Consider the following 16808-nt stretch of genomic DNA (forward strand, 5'->3'; position numbering starts at 1 on the left):
AATCACTACAAAATGTAGAAGGAGGCCATTAGGCCCATCGAGACTGCACTGACCCTCTGAAAGAGCACACATCTCGGCCCACTTCCCTGCCCTATCCCCGCAACCCCACATATTGATCATGGCCAATCCACCTAACCTGCACAACTTTGGACTGCAGGAGGGAATCCACAGACACAGGGAAAACATGCAAACTTCACACAGTCACCCAAGAATGGGTCTATGGTGCTGTGAGGCAGTAGTATTAACCACTGTGCCCCCCCCCCCCCGTGTTTAATCTATGGCATGATAGCACAGCGGTTAGCACTGTTGCTTCACAGCTCCAGGGTCCCAGGTTCAATTCCTGGCTTGGGTCACCGTCTGTGTGGAGTCTGCACTTTCTCCCTGTGTCTGCGTGGGTTTCCTCCAGGTGCTCCAGTTTCCTCCCACAAGTTCTGAAAGACGTGCTGTTAGGTAATTTGGACATTCTGAATTCTCCCTCTGTGTAACCGAACAGGCGCCGTAATGTGGCGACTAGGGGCTTTTCACAGTAACTTAATTGCAGTGTTAATGTAAGCCTACTTGTGACAATAAAGATTATTAAATTATAATCATAATTTATGTGCTAATACTCTGGCTCCTTATTCGAATCGGATGCCAATCACTTTTATGTCCCCGTGGGTGGAAAATGTATCCAGAACACCATGAGCTGCAGACAGTCCCCTAGCAATGACTAGAGAACGCCTGTGCGCAGGTGCTGAAACGGTGTGTGCTCTGAGCATGCTCAGTGTTAGTGATGGTGATGGTCTGTGGAGGAGCGAACGGTTTCGGAGGCGGGAGTGGAATGTGAGCACACGGTAGGAATGGAAACCTCAGTTGGCCTGAAAACTTTATAAACTTCTAGGGTAGGTCTGAGGCTCCTATAAAGAGGCCACAGCACTCATGCCCCGTGTTAACGCCGCGGTGACAGACCCCCCCAGGAGCGAACTCGCTGGCCGCCATCTTGCGAGTGGGAATCAGGGAGGCGGGGCTTACTTCTCACTGGCAGGTCAGGGTTACCCAGACAACCAGCCGCCATTCTGGGAAAGAAAAGCTGGGCTGATTTTGTGAAGCGGGACACATGGTCGGCCATCTTGGTGAGGGAGTGGGCGGGGTTTCGGAGTCTCAGTCCATCTCTGGAATTTTGGGTTAAGTGAACCTATTGATCCATTCAGTCTTCAGCTCCCTCTGAAAACCCGAGGATGCAAGGTCAGCGGCTCCAGTCAATTTAGCCCCTTAATTTCTACAATATTATATCTTTACTCTTACTGGTTTATTTAAGTTCCTCATTCCTGTCAGATCCGTTTGATTCTGTATAAATTACACCCTCTGCTTTGGGGCCGATAAACATAGAACATAGAACAGTACAGCACAGAACACCCCCCAAATGATTTCTGCCACTTGTTGTTTCTGAGCTCCTTCTTCTTGAAAGGAGATTATCCTTTCTCTCTGTCTTTATCCAAAGATTTCTTATCAGGGATCCTGCCTCCTTTTTCATTCTTTCTGTCTTTTAAAAAATTAAACGTCCTGCAAGAATTAGTTTCTAATGGGTGGCAGTGATTACCACTGGTGCCTCACAGCGTCAGGGTCCGATTTCTGCCTTGGGTGACTGTGTGGAATTTGCATATTCTCCCCATGTGCGTGGGTTTCCTCAGGGTGCTCTGTTTTCCTTCCACAGTCCAAAGGTGTGCAGGATAGGTGAGTTGCAGATAGGTCAATGGGTGTGGGCCTATGTTGGGTGCACTTTTCAGCGGGTCAGTGCAGACTCTGGCCGAATGACCCCTTCTGCACTGCAGGGACTATGGAAAACAACTCTATGGAAAACATTGGTCACTTTACAGCCATGTAATAATAATAATCTTTATTCGTGTCACAAGTAGGCTTACATTACCAATGCAATGAAGTTAGTCTAGAAATCCCCTAGTCGCCAGACTACGGCGCCTGTCCAGGTACACTGAAGGAGAATTCAGAATGAGGGGCGATCTCATAGAGGCTTATAAAATTTTAACAGGACTAGACAGGGCAGATGTAGGGAAGATGTTACCAATGATGGGCGTGTCCAGAATCAGGGGTCACAGCCTGAAGATTCAGGGTAAACCATTTTGGACAGATATAAGGAGATATATCTTCACACAAAGAGTGGTGAGCTTGTGGAATTCATTACCACAGGAAGTAGTTGATGCAAAAACTTTGAATATATTCAAAAGGCGGCTGGATATAGCATTTAAGGAGAATGGGATCAAAGGCTATGGGGAGAAAGCAGGATTAGGTTATTGAGTTGGATAATCAGCCATGATCGTGATGAATGATGGAGCAAGCTCGAAGGGCCAATAGGCCTCCTGCTCCTATCTTCTGTGTATCTGTCATAGAATTGAATCATACAATTTATGCACGTATGGCCATTAATACAATTAATGGCCGGAGGAGGCCATTCGGCCCATCGAGTCTGCACCGGCTCTTGGAAAGAGCACCCCACTCAAGCTCACACCTCCACCCTATCCCCGCAACCCAGTAACCCCACTTAACCTTTTTGGACACTAAGGGTAATTTAGCATGGCCAATCCACCTAACCCGCACGCCTTTGGACTGTGGGAGGAAACCGTAGCACCCTGAGGAAGCCCACGCAGACACAGGGAGAATGTGCAGACTGCACACAGACAATGATCCAAGCCGGGAATCAAACCTGGCACCCTGGAGCTGTGAAGCAACTGTGCTAACCACTGTGCTCTCTGTATCGATGTTCACCAGTACCGTTGTTATGTTCCCTGGCCATTGGGCACCTCCGGGTTGAGAGTCTCATGGACACAGAGAATATGTTAGAATTGACCCTGCAGTTTGAGAGGGAGAAGCTGCAATCAGATGTGACGGTATTACAATTAAAAAAGGGCAACTACAAAGACATGAGGTCGGAGCTGGCCAGAGTTGATTGGAAAAGGAGCAGGGAATACAGTGGAATAGCAAAGGCAGGACTTTTTGGGGGTTATTCGGGAGGCACAGCAGAAATTCATCCCAAGGAGAAGAAAACATGCCAAGAGGAAGATGAGATGTCCATGGCTGACAAGGGAAGTAAAGGGAAGACAGCATAAAGGCAAAAGAAAAAGCATACAAGATCGCGAGGATTAGTGGTAAGCCAAGGGATTGGGAAGCTTTTAAAAGCGAGCTCAAAAAGCAATAAGGGGGGAGAAGATGAAATATGACTGTAGATAGCTAGTAATATAAAAAAAGAAAGCAAGTTTTTTTTCAGTATATTAACGGCAAGAAGAGATATTGGACCACTAGAAAATGAGGCTGGAGAAGTCGTAATCAGTAACAAAGAATTGGCAAATGACTGAATAGTTACTTTGCATCAGTCTTCACAATGGAAGACACCAGTGGGATACCAGAACTTCAGGAGAATTAGGGTGGAGGTGAGTGTAGTGGCCATCATGAAGGAGAAGGATCTGGGGAAACTGAAAGGTCTGAAGGTGGATGAATCACCTGGACCAGATGGAATACATCCCAGAGTTCTAAAGAGAGATCGCTAAGGAGATTGTGGGGGCATTGGTGGTGATCTTTCAGGAATCACTGGAGGCAGGGAGGGTCCCAGAGGACTGGATATGACACTGCTGTTTAAGAAGGGAAGGAGTCAGAAGATGGGAAATTCTAGGCCGGTTAGCCTGACTTCTGTCATTGGTAAAATGTTAGAGTCCATTATGAACGATGAGATTGCGGAGTATTTGGAAGTGCATGATGAAATATGACTGAGTCAGCATCGCTTCGTCAAGGGCAGGTCATGTCTGATAAATCTCTTAGAATTCTTTGAGGAGGTAACAAGGAAGTTAGATAAAGGAGAACCAGTGGATGTGATCTATTTAGATTTCCAGAAAGTTTTTGACACGGTTCTGTACAGGAGGCTGTTAATACATTAAGAATCCATGGTGTTAAGGGTAAGAAACTGGCATGGATAGAGGGTTGACTGACTGGCAGAAGACAGAGAGTGGGGATTAAGGGTTCTTTTTCATGATGGCAGCCAGTGGCCTGTGTTGGGACCACAACTTTTCACAACATGGGAAGCACGGTGGCCTAGTGGTTAGCACAACCGCCTCACGGCGCTGAGGTCCCAGGTTCGATCCCGGCTCTGGGTCTCTGTCCGTGTGGAGTTTGTACATTCTCCCCCGTGTCTGCGTGGGTTTCACCCCCACAACCCAAAAATGTGCAGAGTATGTGGATTGGCCACGCTAAATTGCCCCTTAATTGGAAAAAATAATTGGGTAATCTAAATTTTTTAAAAAACTTTTCACAACATACATTTTTTTTTCAAATAATTTTTATTGAAAATTTTTTACCAAGTATATAACAACAAACAGTAACAAGCAACAATAAAACAACATAACAAGCATAACACCCCCAAGACCGTAGCAACGCATATATCGAACCCCCCCCCACCCCCCCAAACCCAGTAAACAACAGGAGAACTTGAAAATAAATTAAAATTAAATAAACATAGTCAACCCCTTTCCCCCCCTCCCCCGGGTTGCTGCTGCTGACCCAGTTCCCTATCGCTGAGCCAGAAAGTCGAGGAAAGGCTGCCACCGCCTAAAGAACCCTTGTACCGATCCTCACAGGGTGAATTTGGCCTTCTCCAGCTTAATATAACCCGCCATGTCATTGATCCAGGTCTCCACGCTTGGGGGTCTCGCATCCTTCCACTGTAGCACGATCCTCCGCCGGGCTACTAGGGACGCAAAGGCCAAAACACCGGCCTCTCTCGCCTCCTGCACTCCCGGCTCCACCGCAACCCCAAAAATTGCGAGTCCCCAGCCTGGCTTGACCCTGGATCCTACCACCCTCGACACCGTCTTCGGCACCCCCTTCCAGAACCTCCTGCATCAGATACCTTCCCATCCCCGACGCAGACCCCCGAAAGCACCCTGTCCCTCACACCCCCTCGCGGGAAGCAAAGGGAATCCCTCCACCTGCCGCCTAGCAAACGCCTTTACCTGCAGGTACCTGAACATGTTCCCCGAGGGGAGCTCAAATTTCTCCTCCAACTCTCCCAGGCTCGCAAACCTCCCATCAATCAACAGGTCCCTCAGCTTTCTGATACCCGCTCTGTGCCAACCCTGGAACCACCCATCAATGTTCCCTGGGACGAACCGATGGTTCCTCCTTAGCGGAGCCTCCATCGAGCCCCCCACTTCCCCCCCATGTCGCCTCCACTGCCCCCAAATCTTGAGGGCAGCCGCCACCACCGGACTCGTGGTATACCTCGTAGGAGGGAGCGGCAACGGTGCCGTTACCAGGGCCCCCAGGCTTGTGCCTCCACAGGACGCCATCTCCAGTCTTTTCCAGGCTGCCCCCTCCATCATCCACTTGCGCACCATCGACACATTGGCCGCCCAATAATACCCCGAGAGATTGGGTAACGCCAGCCCCTCACCATCTCTACCCCGCTCCAAGAAGACTCTCTTCACCCTCGGGGTCATATGCGCCCAAACAAAGCTCATGATGCTGCTAGTCGCCTTCCTGAAAAAGGCCCTAGTGATAAAGATGGGCAAACACTGAAAAGGAACAAGAACCTCAGGAGCACCGTCATTTTGACGGACTGCACTCTACCCGCCAGCGATAGCGGCACCATGTCCCACCTTTTAAATTCCTCCTCCATCTGCTCCACAAGCCTGGTAAAATTAAGCTTGTGGAGAGTCCCCCAACTCCTGGCCACCTGCACCCCCAGGTACCTAAAACTCTTCACTGCCCTTTTAAACGGGAACCTACCAATTCCCTCCTCCTGATCACCCGGGTGCACTACAAATACCTCGCTCTTGCCCAAATTCAGCTTATAGCCCGAGAAGCCCCCAAACGCAGCCAACAGCTCCATCACCCCAGGCATTCCCCCCACTAGGTCTGCCACATACAGCAGCAGGTCGTCCGCATACAGCGATACCCGATGTTCCTCCCCACCCCGCACCAGACCCCTCCACCTCCCCGGCTCCCTCAACGCCATAGCCAGAGGTTCAATTGCCAGTGCAAAAAGTAAAGGGGACGGGGGCACCCCTGCCTGGTCCCACGGTAGAGCCTGAAGTACTCTGACCTCCTTCCATTAGTAACTATACTCTCCATCGGGGCCTCATAAAGCAACCTCACCCATTTGAAGAACCCCTCCCCAAATCCAAACCTCTCCAGCACCTCCCACAGTACCCCCACTCAACTCTATCAAAGGCCTTCTCTGCATCTCGCGCCACCACTATCTCCACCTCCCCCTCAACCGCCGGCATCATAATAACATTTAACAACCTCCGCACATTCGTGTTAAGCTGTCTTCCCTTGACAAATCCTGTCTGATCCTCGTGTATCACCCTGGCACACAGTCCTCTATCCTGGTGGCCAGGATCTTCGCCAGCAACTTAGCATCCACATTGAGGAGCGAGATTGGCCTGTATGATCCACACTGCAGGGGGTCCTAATCCCGCTTCAGGATCAAAGAAATCAGCGCCCGTGACATCGTCGGGGGCAAGGCCCCCCCCCATGCCTCATTGAAGGCCAGCACCAACAGGGGGCCCACCAGGTGCGCATACTTTTTATAAAATTCCACCGGGAACCCATCCGGCCCCGGCGCCTTCCCTGACTGCATTTGACCAATCCCCCTGACTAGCTCCAACTTAATCGGCGCCCCCAGCCCCTCCACCAACTCCTCCTGCACCTTTGGGAAATGTAGCCTGATCATAAAGCTCTCCACCCCCCACCGGTGGCTCCGACCGGTACAGTTCCTCGTAAAAGTCCCTAAAGACCCCGTTCATCTCTGCCCCCTTCCGCACCACATTCCCACCCTTATCCATCACTCCACCAATTTCCCTAGCCGCATCCCGCCTGCGGAGCTGATGTGCCAGCATCCTACTCGCCTTCTCCCCATACTCATAAACCGCGCCTTCCTCCACTGTGTCTCCTCCTATCTGGTGGTCAGCAAGTCGAACTTGGCCTGCAAGCTACGCCGTTCCCCCAACAATCCCTCCTCCGGGGCTTCCGCATACCTCCTATCCACATCTGGGAGCTTCCCCACCAGTCTCTCCCTCTCCCTCCTCTCCTTCCTTTCCCTATGGGCCCGGATGGAAACCAGCTCTCCCCGGATCACTGCCCTCAGAGCCTCCCAAACCATCCCCACCCGGACCTCCCCCGTATCGTTGGTCTCAAGATACCCCTCAATACTTCCCCGGACCCTCCTACACACCTCATCAGCCAGCAACCCCACGTCCTGACGCCACAGCGGGCGCTGGTCCCGCACCTCCCCCATCTCCAGATCGACGCAGTGCGGAGCATGGTCTGAAATTGCTATGGTCGAATACTCGACATCCTCCACCCTCGGAATCAATCCCCTGCTCAGGACGAAAAAATCTATTCGGGAGTAAACCCTATACACATGGGAGAAAAAGGAATACTCCCGCGACCTCGGCCTCCCAAACCTCCTGGGATCCACCCCTCCCATCTGGTCCATAAACCCCCTCAGCACCTTGGCCGCCGCCGGCCTCCTACCTGTCCTTGAACTGGACCGGTCTAGTGGGGGATCCAGCACCGTGTTAAAGTCTCCCGCCATGATTTACAACATACATTAACGAATGGAATAAGCAACTGAGGGTGTTTGTGCTAAGTTTGCAGATGTTACAAAGTTATGCAGAGGATCAAGCAGTATTGAGGAAGCAGGCGGGCTGCAGAAGGACTTGGACAGGCTAGAAGAGTTGGCAGATGGAATACAATGTGGAAAAGTGTGAGGTTATGTAGTTTGGTTGGAAGAATGGAGGCATAGACTATTTTCTAATTGGGTAAAGTGCAGTTTTGGGCCCTGTATCTAAGGAAGGATATGCTGGCCTTAGGAAAGGTCCAGAGGAGGTTCACAAAAAGATCTCTGTTATGAAGAGCTTGTCATGTGAGGAGCATTTGAGGACTCTGGAGTTTAGAAGGACATAGAACATAGAACATAGAACAGTACTGCACAGAACAGGCCCTTCGGCCCTCAATGTTGTGCCGAGCCATGATCACCCTACTCAAACCCACGTATCCATCCCATACCCGCAACCCAACAACCCCCCCCTTAACCCTACCCTTATTAGGACACTACGGGCAATTTACCATGGCCAATCCACCTAACCCGCACATTTTTGGACTGTGGGAGGAAACCGGAGCACCCGGAGGAAACCCACGCACACAGGGGGAGGACGTGCAGACTCCACACAGACAGTGACCCAGCCGGGAATCGAACCTGGGACCCTGGAGCTGTGAAGCATTTATGCTAGCACCATGCTACCCTGCTGCCCAAGGATGCGGGGGGATCTTATTGAAACTTATAGGATACTGCGAGGCTTGGACATGGGGACATTGAGAGGATATTTCCACTAGTAGGAAAAACTAGAACCTGAGGGCACAGCTTTTTACTGAAGGGATGATTCTTTAAAACAGAGATGAGGAGGAATGTCTTCAGCCAGAGGGTGGTGAATCTGTGGAACTCTGCCTCAGGCGAATGTGGAGTTCAAATCACTGAGTGCCTTTAAGACAGAGATAGATAGATCTTGATTAGTAAGAGGATCGCCGTAATGTGGCGACTAGGGGCTTTTCACAATAACTTCATTGCAGTGTTAATGTAAGCCTACTTCTGACAATAACGATTATTATCAGGGGTTATGGGGGGAAGGCCGGCAAATGGGGATGAGAACCAAATCAGCCATGACTGAATGGCCGAGCAGACATGATGGACTGCATAGCCTAATTCTGCTGTTATGTCTCATGGTCTTACGGGAATCGCATTCAGGTTCAAGTTCCTTTGCTTCTGTTTGGAACTTGATGCTGAGCTTTGCTCCTTTTTGTTTGATGGAACTACATTTTTGTGGAAACAGGAGGGGAACAATGTTCCATGTGGAGTCTGCACGTTCTCCCTGTGTCTGCGTGACTTTCCTCTGGGTGCTCCGGTTTCCTTCTCCTCTGGGTGCTCCGGGTTCCTTCCACAAGTCCTGAAAATGTGCTGGTAGGTAATTTGGATATTCAGAATTCTCCCTCAGTGTACCTGAACAGGCGTTGGAATGTGGCGACTAGGGGCTTTTCACAGTAATTTCATCACAGTGTTAATGTAAGCCGACTTGTGACAATAATGATTATTATTGTTAGAAATGTTAATTGTCTGTTCTAAATTTCTATCCTGTACTGACAGCGATATCATCTGTGAACTTCCTTTCCAGGTTCTTGGAAGCAGAGGAGTCCTAGACAGAAACTCAAACCAAAAACACATCCAAGGATTTTGAATGTGGAAGGAGATATTCTGTCTGTTCTGTTTGAGAAAAGTTTTCAAACATCAGTGTGACTGGAAAAGTCCTGAGACACCCACACCTGAAAGAGATTTTCCAGTACAATGATTGTGGAAAGAGCTTTAACCAGTTACACAGCCTGACACCATTCACAGTCTCGAGAAACCATACATGTGTTGTATGTGTGGACAAGGATTCAACTGATTGTTCAACCTGGAGAAACACAAGAAAACCCGCTTCATGAAGAAACTGCTGAAATGTTCAGATTGTAGGAAGGGATTCAAATCTCCATCTCAGCTGAAAATTCATCGACGCACTCACACTGCGGAGAGACCATTCACCTGCTCTGTGTGTGGTAAAGGATTTGCTCGGGCATTTAATCTAGTGTCACACAAGCAGGTTCACACTGAGGAGAGACCTTTTGAATGTTCGGACTGTGAGAAAAGCTTTAAGAGCAATGTGGGGTTGATTCAACACCAGCAGGTTCACACCGATGAGAGACCTTTTGAATGTTGTGACTGTGAAAAAAGTTTTAAGAATTTTGGGGGTTTAATTCAACACCAGAAAGTTCACTCTGAGGACAGACCTTTTCAATGCTCTGTCTGTGAAAAGTATTTTAAGAGCTCTGGTGGTTTAGTTCAACATAAGCAAGTTCACTCTGAGGAAAGACCATTTGAATGCACTGACTGTGGGAAGTGTTTTAAGAGCAACGAGGGTTTAATTCAACATGAACAAGTTCACTGAGGGGAGACATTTTATTGCGTTGACTGTGGGAAGAGCTTTAAGAGCTGTGAGGGTTTAATTCAACACTAAGAAGTTCACAATGAGGAGAGACTGTTGAGCTGCTCTCAGTGTGGGAAGTTGTTCAGGGAATTACCTCACCTCACTAAATATCTGCGTGTTCCCACTGGGGACAGTCCCTTTACTTGCCCTATGTATGGGAAGGGATTCGCTTGGTCTTTGCACCTCACTGAACATAACCGGGGAGATCATTCAGCTGCTCGGAGTGTGGGAAGATGTTCCAGCAGTATTCCGGCCTTACGAAAGACGAGGATGTTCACTTTGGCAAAGACGTGCAGGAAAGGATTCACTGCTTCACCTCATCTCAGTGAACACCAGCATATTCACACTGGGCAGAGACTATTCACCGGCTCCTTGTTTGTGGAAATGATTCACTCAGTCATCGCAGCGCAGTAAACAGCAACTTGTTCACACTGAGAAGGAACAGTGTAAATGCTGTGACTGTCGGAAGATGTTAAAATCAGAGGGATTCTGCTGAGACACAAATTAGCTCATACTGGGGAGAGGCTATCAACATCCTGGTTTAGCATTGACCAGAAACTGAACTGGACTAAACATATAAAAACCATGACGACAAAAGTAGGTGAGAGGGTAGGAATCCTGTGGCGAGTAACTCGGCTCCTAACTCCTCAAAGCCTGTCCACCATCTCAAAAGCACCAGTCAGGAGTGTGATGGAATACTCTCCCCTTGTCTGGATGAGTTCAGTTCCAACAACACTCGAGATACTTGACACCCAGGACTGGTTCATTTACACCCCATCCACAAACAGTCACTCCTTCCACCACTGACACAATTGCAGCCGTGAATACCATCTACAAAATGCACTCTAAGAACTCACTGAGGTTCCTCTGGTGGCACATTCCAAACCCACGGCCACTACTATCTACAAGGGCAGCAGGCATATGGGAATACCACCTCCTGAAAGTTCCCCTCCAAGCCAGTCACCACCCAGACTTTGAAACTTATCACCATTCCTTCACTGTCACTGGGTCAAAATCCTGGAACACTCTCCCTACCGGCACAGAGGGTGTACCGAAGCCACATGGACTGAAGCGGCTTCTGAAGGCAGCTCAACACCATCATTCCAAGGCAATTTGGGATGGCCATAAAATTCTGACCTAGCCAGTGAACCCCATATTTGTTGAATAGATTAAAAAAGGCTGTTCAACTGCTGTGTGAGGGGCAAGGCATTAACTTGTTTAAGCGTCTGCATTTCACATCAACTTGTTCACACTGATAAACAGGGATTAAATGTTCTGACTGATATGTTGAGACACCAGTGCACTCGCACTGGATAAATGTTGTTCATCTCTGTGTGGGGGGGAAGGGATTTGCTCAGTCATTGCATCCCAGTAAACCAGCTGGTTCATATTGGTAAAAGTCAACTTAAATGTTTGGATTATGAGAAGAACTTTCAAACTACAATTGATCTGCTGATTAACCAGTGTGCACTCACTGGAGGGAGACTGGGTACCTGTTCCCTCTGGAAAGTGATTGAACCTAATGTTTACCCTGCTGAGACACCAGTGACTGCATGTTTATATTGTGCTGATTTTGCTGCTGTGAATCACACGCAGGACTGAACCATGTTCATTCTGACGGTTGATGAAATCAGTTTGAGTCCAAGAGAACACTGATTGATGTCCTGTTACTGACTGTTCCTTTTTTGGATTTTTCTCCTTTTGTTAGTGGAAGATTTGTATTTATTTGGAGCCTTTCACAACTTCAGAATGTCCCAAAGTGCTTCACAGCCAATGAGGCTCTTTTAAAATGCCGGCCCTGTTGTAGGAAATGCAGCCGTCAAATTGTGCAGCACATTCCCACCAATAGAAATGTTACTGAGGGCTGCACGGTGGCACAGTGGTTAGCATTGCTGCCTACGGCACTGAGGACCCAGGTTTGAATCCCGGCCCTGGGTCACTGTCCGTGTGGAGTTTGTACATATTCCCGGTGTCTGCGTGGGTTTCACCCCCACAACTCAAAAAGAGGTGCAGGATAGGTGGATTGGCCACGCTAAATTGCCCCGTAATTGGAAAAAATGATTGGGTACTCTAAATATTTTTTTTTAAAGAAATGTTACTGTGATCAGAGAATCTGTTCAGTGATGTTCGTTGAGGGATAAATATTAAGCCGGACAGTAAGGAGAACTCCCCTGCTCTTTACAATAACCTCATGTGAACTTTTACAACCTAATGAGGGGACAGGGAGCCATAGTTGAAGATCTCACCTGTGAGATAAGACCTGTGACAGTGCAGGGCTCCCTCAGTAATGCATCAAAATAAAACCTGGATTTTATACTCATGTTTCTGGATGTGGATTTGAACCTACAACCTCCTGACAGAGAGATAGGAATGTGACCAGTGAGCCGCAACTAACACCTCATCATTACTCTGGACTATATCAGTTCTCATACCTATGGTTAGTCCGTGGACAAGTGTAAGATTTTAGTGCAGGAATCACAGAGGTTCAAATTCATCAGTAATTTGGAAGCATTTTATTAAGAAGCTGCAGTTTTGATATCAGACATCAGCTAAATGAGGAAAAAGACATCCGGCCAGGAATGGGTTCACATAGTTCACTGGTCCGATTGGACAAATGGATAGAGGGAGGGAATGATGACCTCCCTGGATGGAGGTGACAGTATCTTCAGAATGGTTTACTGATTCTGGAGCCAGGAGATACTGATCCGTGATTCCTCATCTGTTTTAAATGGGTGAGTCCTCACGAGTAAACATTGTCTCAACATTCACTCTGTCAGTACCCCTCGGGATCTTGTATGTTTCAATAAATTTGCTTCTTACTCTTCTACAATCCAGCAGATACAAGCCCAGACTGTTTTTTTTAAAAAAATAATTTTTATTGGAATTTTTTACAGAAAATATAACAACAAGTATAGCAAAAAGCAGTAATATGCAACTAACAACCCCATAACATCCACAATTCCCCCCATACCATAACATCACATGTATCACATTCCCCCCCCCCCAAACAAGAGAACTTAACCATAAATTAAAATTAGATAAATCAAATTTAAATAAAATAAGCCAACATAATCAACGTCTCTCCCCCCCCCCCCCCCCCCCCCCCCCCCCGGGTTGCTGCTGCTACTGTCCCAGTACCCTATCGTTGAGCCAGAAAGTCGAGGAAAGGTTGCCACCGTTTAAAGAACCCTTGCACCGATCCTCTCAGGGCGAATTTAACCTTCTCAAGCTTAATGAAGCCCGCCATGTCATTGATCCAGGTCTCCACGCTTGGGGGCCTCGCGTCCTTCCACTGTAGCAAAATCCTTCGCCGGGCTACTAGGGATGCAAAGGCCAACACACCGGCCTCTTTCGCCTCCTGCACTCCCGGCTCTACCCCAACCCCAAGGATCGCGAGTCCCCATCCTGGCTTGCCCCTGGATCCCACCACCCTTGACACCGTCCTCGCCACCCCCTTCCAGAACTCCTCTAATGCCGGGCATGCCCAGAACATATGGGCATGGTTCGCTGGACTCCCCGAGCACCTGGCACACCTATCTTCACCCCCAAAGAACCTACTCATCCTCGTCCCAGTCATGTGCGCCCTATGCAGCACCTTGAATTGGATGAGGCTAAGCCGCGCACACGAGGAGGAAGAATTTACCCTCTCCAGGGCATCAGCCCATGTCCCGTCTTTGATCTGTTCCCCCAGTTCCCCCTCCCACTTCGTTTTCAGCTCCTCTACTGACGCCTCTTCCACCTCCTGCATAAGCTTGTAGATATCGGATATCTTCCCCTCCCCGACCCAGACCCCCGAGAGCAACCTGTCACACCCCCTTCGCGGGGAGCGCAGGGAATCCCTCCACCTGCCGTCTAGCAAATGCCTTTACCTGCAGATATCTAAACATGTTTCCCGGCGGGAGCCCAAATTTCACCTCCAACTCCCCCAGGCTCGCAAACCTTCTGTCGATAAACAGGTCCTTCAGCTGTCTAATTCCCACTCTATACCATCCCTGAAATCCCCCATCCATGTTCCCCGGGACGAACCTATGGTTCCCCTTAACGGAGCCTCCATCGAGCCCCCCACTTCTCCCCTATGTCGCCTCCACTGCCCCCAAATCTTGTGGGTAGCCACCACCACCGGACTCGTGGTATACCTCGTGAGAGGGAGCGGCCACGGCGCTGTTACCAGGGCCCCCAGGCTTGTATCCCCACAGGACGCTCTCTCCATCCGTTTCCATGCTGCCCCCTCCCCCTCCATCACCCACTTACGCACCATCGACACGTTGGCCGCCCAGTAGTACCCCGAGAGGTTGGGCAACGCCAGCCCCCCCCCCCCCCCCCATCCCTACTCTGCTCCAAGAAGACCCTCTTCACCCTCGGGGTGCCATGCGCCCAAAGAAATCCCATGATGCTGCTGGTCACCCTTTAAAAAAAGGCCCTAGGGATAAAGATGGGCAAGCACTGGAAGAGGAACAAGAACCTCGGGAGAACCGTCATTTTGACGGATTGCACTCTGCCCGCCAGCGATAGCGGCACCATGTCCCACCTTTTAAATTCCTCCTCCATCTGTTCCACTAGTCTGGTGAAGTTAAGCTTATGAAGAGCCCCCCAACTCCTGGCCACCTGCACCCCCAGGTACCTGAAACTCTTCACTGCCCTCCTGAAGGGGAGCCTCCCAATTCCCTCCTCCTGATCTCCCGGGTGCACTACAAATACCTCGCTCTTTCCTAAGTTCAGCTTATAGCCCGAGAAGCCCCCAAATTCCGCTAACAGTTCCATCACCCCCGACATTCCCCCCTCTGGGTCCGCCACATATAACAGCAGGTCGTCCGCATACAGCGATACCCGGTGCTCCTCCCCCCCCCCCCCCCCCGCACCAGACCCCTCCCCTGACTCCCTCAACGCCATGGCCAACGGTTCAATCGCCAGTGCAAAGAGCAGGGGGGACAGGGGACACCCCTGCCTGGTCCCACGATAAAGCCTAAAATACTCCGATCTTCTTCCATTTGTGACTACACTCGCCATCGGCGCCGCGTAAAGCAGCCTCACCCATTTGATGAATCCCTCCCCAAATCCAAACCTCTCCAGCACCTCCCACAGGTACCCCCACTCAACTCTTATCAAACGCCTTCTCTGCATCCAGCGCCACCACTATCTCCGCCTCCCCCTCCACTGCCGGCATCATGATAACATTGAGCAGTCTCCGCACATTCGTGTTGAGCTGCCCCCCCTTGACAAACCCTGTCTGATCTTCATGAATTACCTCTGGCACACAATCCTCTATCCTGGTAGCCAGGATCTTCGCCAGCAACTTAGCGTCTACGTTAAGGAGTGAGATAGGCCTATTTGATCCGCACTGCAAGGGGTCCTTATCCCGTTTTAGGATCAAAGAGATCAGTGCCCGCGACATTGTCGGGGGCAAAGCCCCCCCCTCCCACGCCTCATTGAAAGTTCGCACCAGCAGGGGACCCACCAGGTCCGCATATTTTTTGTAAAATTCTGCCGGGAACCCGTCCGGCCCCGGAGCCTTACCTGACTGCATTTGCCCGATCCCCCTGACTAGCTCCTCCAACTCTATCGGCGCCCCCAGCCCCTCAACCAGCCTCTCTTGAACCCTTGGGAAACATAGCCTGTTCATGAAGCTCTCCATCCCCTCTCAGCCCTCGGAGGTTCCGACCGGTACAATCCCTCGTAAAAGTCCCTAAAGACCCCGTTTACTTCTGTCCCCTTCTGCACTACATTTCCACCCCCATCCTTCACTCCCCCAATTTCCCTAGCCGCATCTCGCCTACGGAGCTGATGCGCCAACATCCTGCTCGCCTTCTCTCCATACTCATATACCGCGCCCTGCGCCCTCCTCCACTGTGTCTCCGCCTTTCTGGTGGTCAACAAGTCAAAATTGGCCTGCAACCTGCGCCGTTCTCCCAGCAACCCTTCCTCCGGTGCCTCTGCATATCTCCTGTCCACCTCCAGAAGCTCTCCCACCAGTCTCTCCCTCTCCTTCCTCTCCCTCCTTTCCCTGTGGGCCCGGATGGAGATCAGCTCCCCCCGGATCACTGCTTTCAGAGCCTCCCAGACCATCCCCACCTGGACCTCCCCCGTATCATTGGTATCCAGATACCCCTCAATGCTTCTCCGAACCCTCTTACACACCTCCTCCTCCGCCAGCATCCCCACATCCAGGCGCCAGAGCAGGCGCTGGTCCCGTGCCTCCCCCATCTCCAGATCAATCCAGTGCGGGGCATGGTCCGAAATCGCTATGGCCGAATACTCGGCATCCTGCACCCTCGGGATCAATCCCCTGCTCAGGACAAAAAAGTCTATCCGGGAATAAACCCTATGGACGTGAGAGAAAAAGGAATACTCCCGCGCTCTCGGTCTCCCAAACCTCCAGGGATCCACCCCTCCCATCTGGTCCATGTATCCCCTCAGCACTTTGGCCGCCGCCGGTCTCCTACCCGTCCTTGAACTGGACCGGTCCAGTGTGGGATCCAGCACTGTGTTAAAATCTCCCCCCATGATCAGGCCCCCTGCCTCCAGGCCCGGGATGCGGCCCAACAATCGCCTCATGAAGCCAGCATCATCCCAATTCGGGGCATGTACGTTCACCAGCACCACCTTCTCTCCCTGCAGCCTACCCCTCACCATGATATATCTGCCCTCCTTGTCCGACACCACCTCAGCTGCCTCAAACGCCACCCTCTTCCCCACTAGAATCGCCACCCCCCGGTTCTTCGCGTCCAATCCTGAATGATCAACCTG

The 16808-nt window shown here is 50.4% G+C and overlaps 1 long non-coding RNA gene across 1 annotated transcript; it reads left to right on the forward strand.

The window, feature by feature from the left end:
- The first annotated feature begins 751 nt into the window (after nucleotides 1–751).
- On the forward strand, nucleotides 752–12901 carry LOC119967821. The gene is made up of 2 exons (XR_005461079.1): nucleotides 752–833; nucleotides 9216–12901. It is a non-coding gene; the product is annotated as an uncharacterized LOC119967821 (long non-coding RNA).
- Nucleotides 12902–16808: the final 3907 nt, after the last annotated feature.

The sequence above is a fragment of the Scyliorhinus canicula genome, chromosome 6 (genome assembly GCF_902713615.1).
Source record: "Scyliorhinus canicula chromosome 6, sScyCan1.1, whole genome shotgun sequence".
Classification (NCBI taxonomy): Eukaryota; Metazoa; Chordata; class Chondrichthyes; order Carcharhiniformes; family Scyliorhinidae; genus Scyliorhinus; species Scyliorhinus canicula.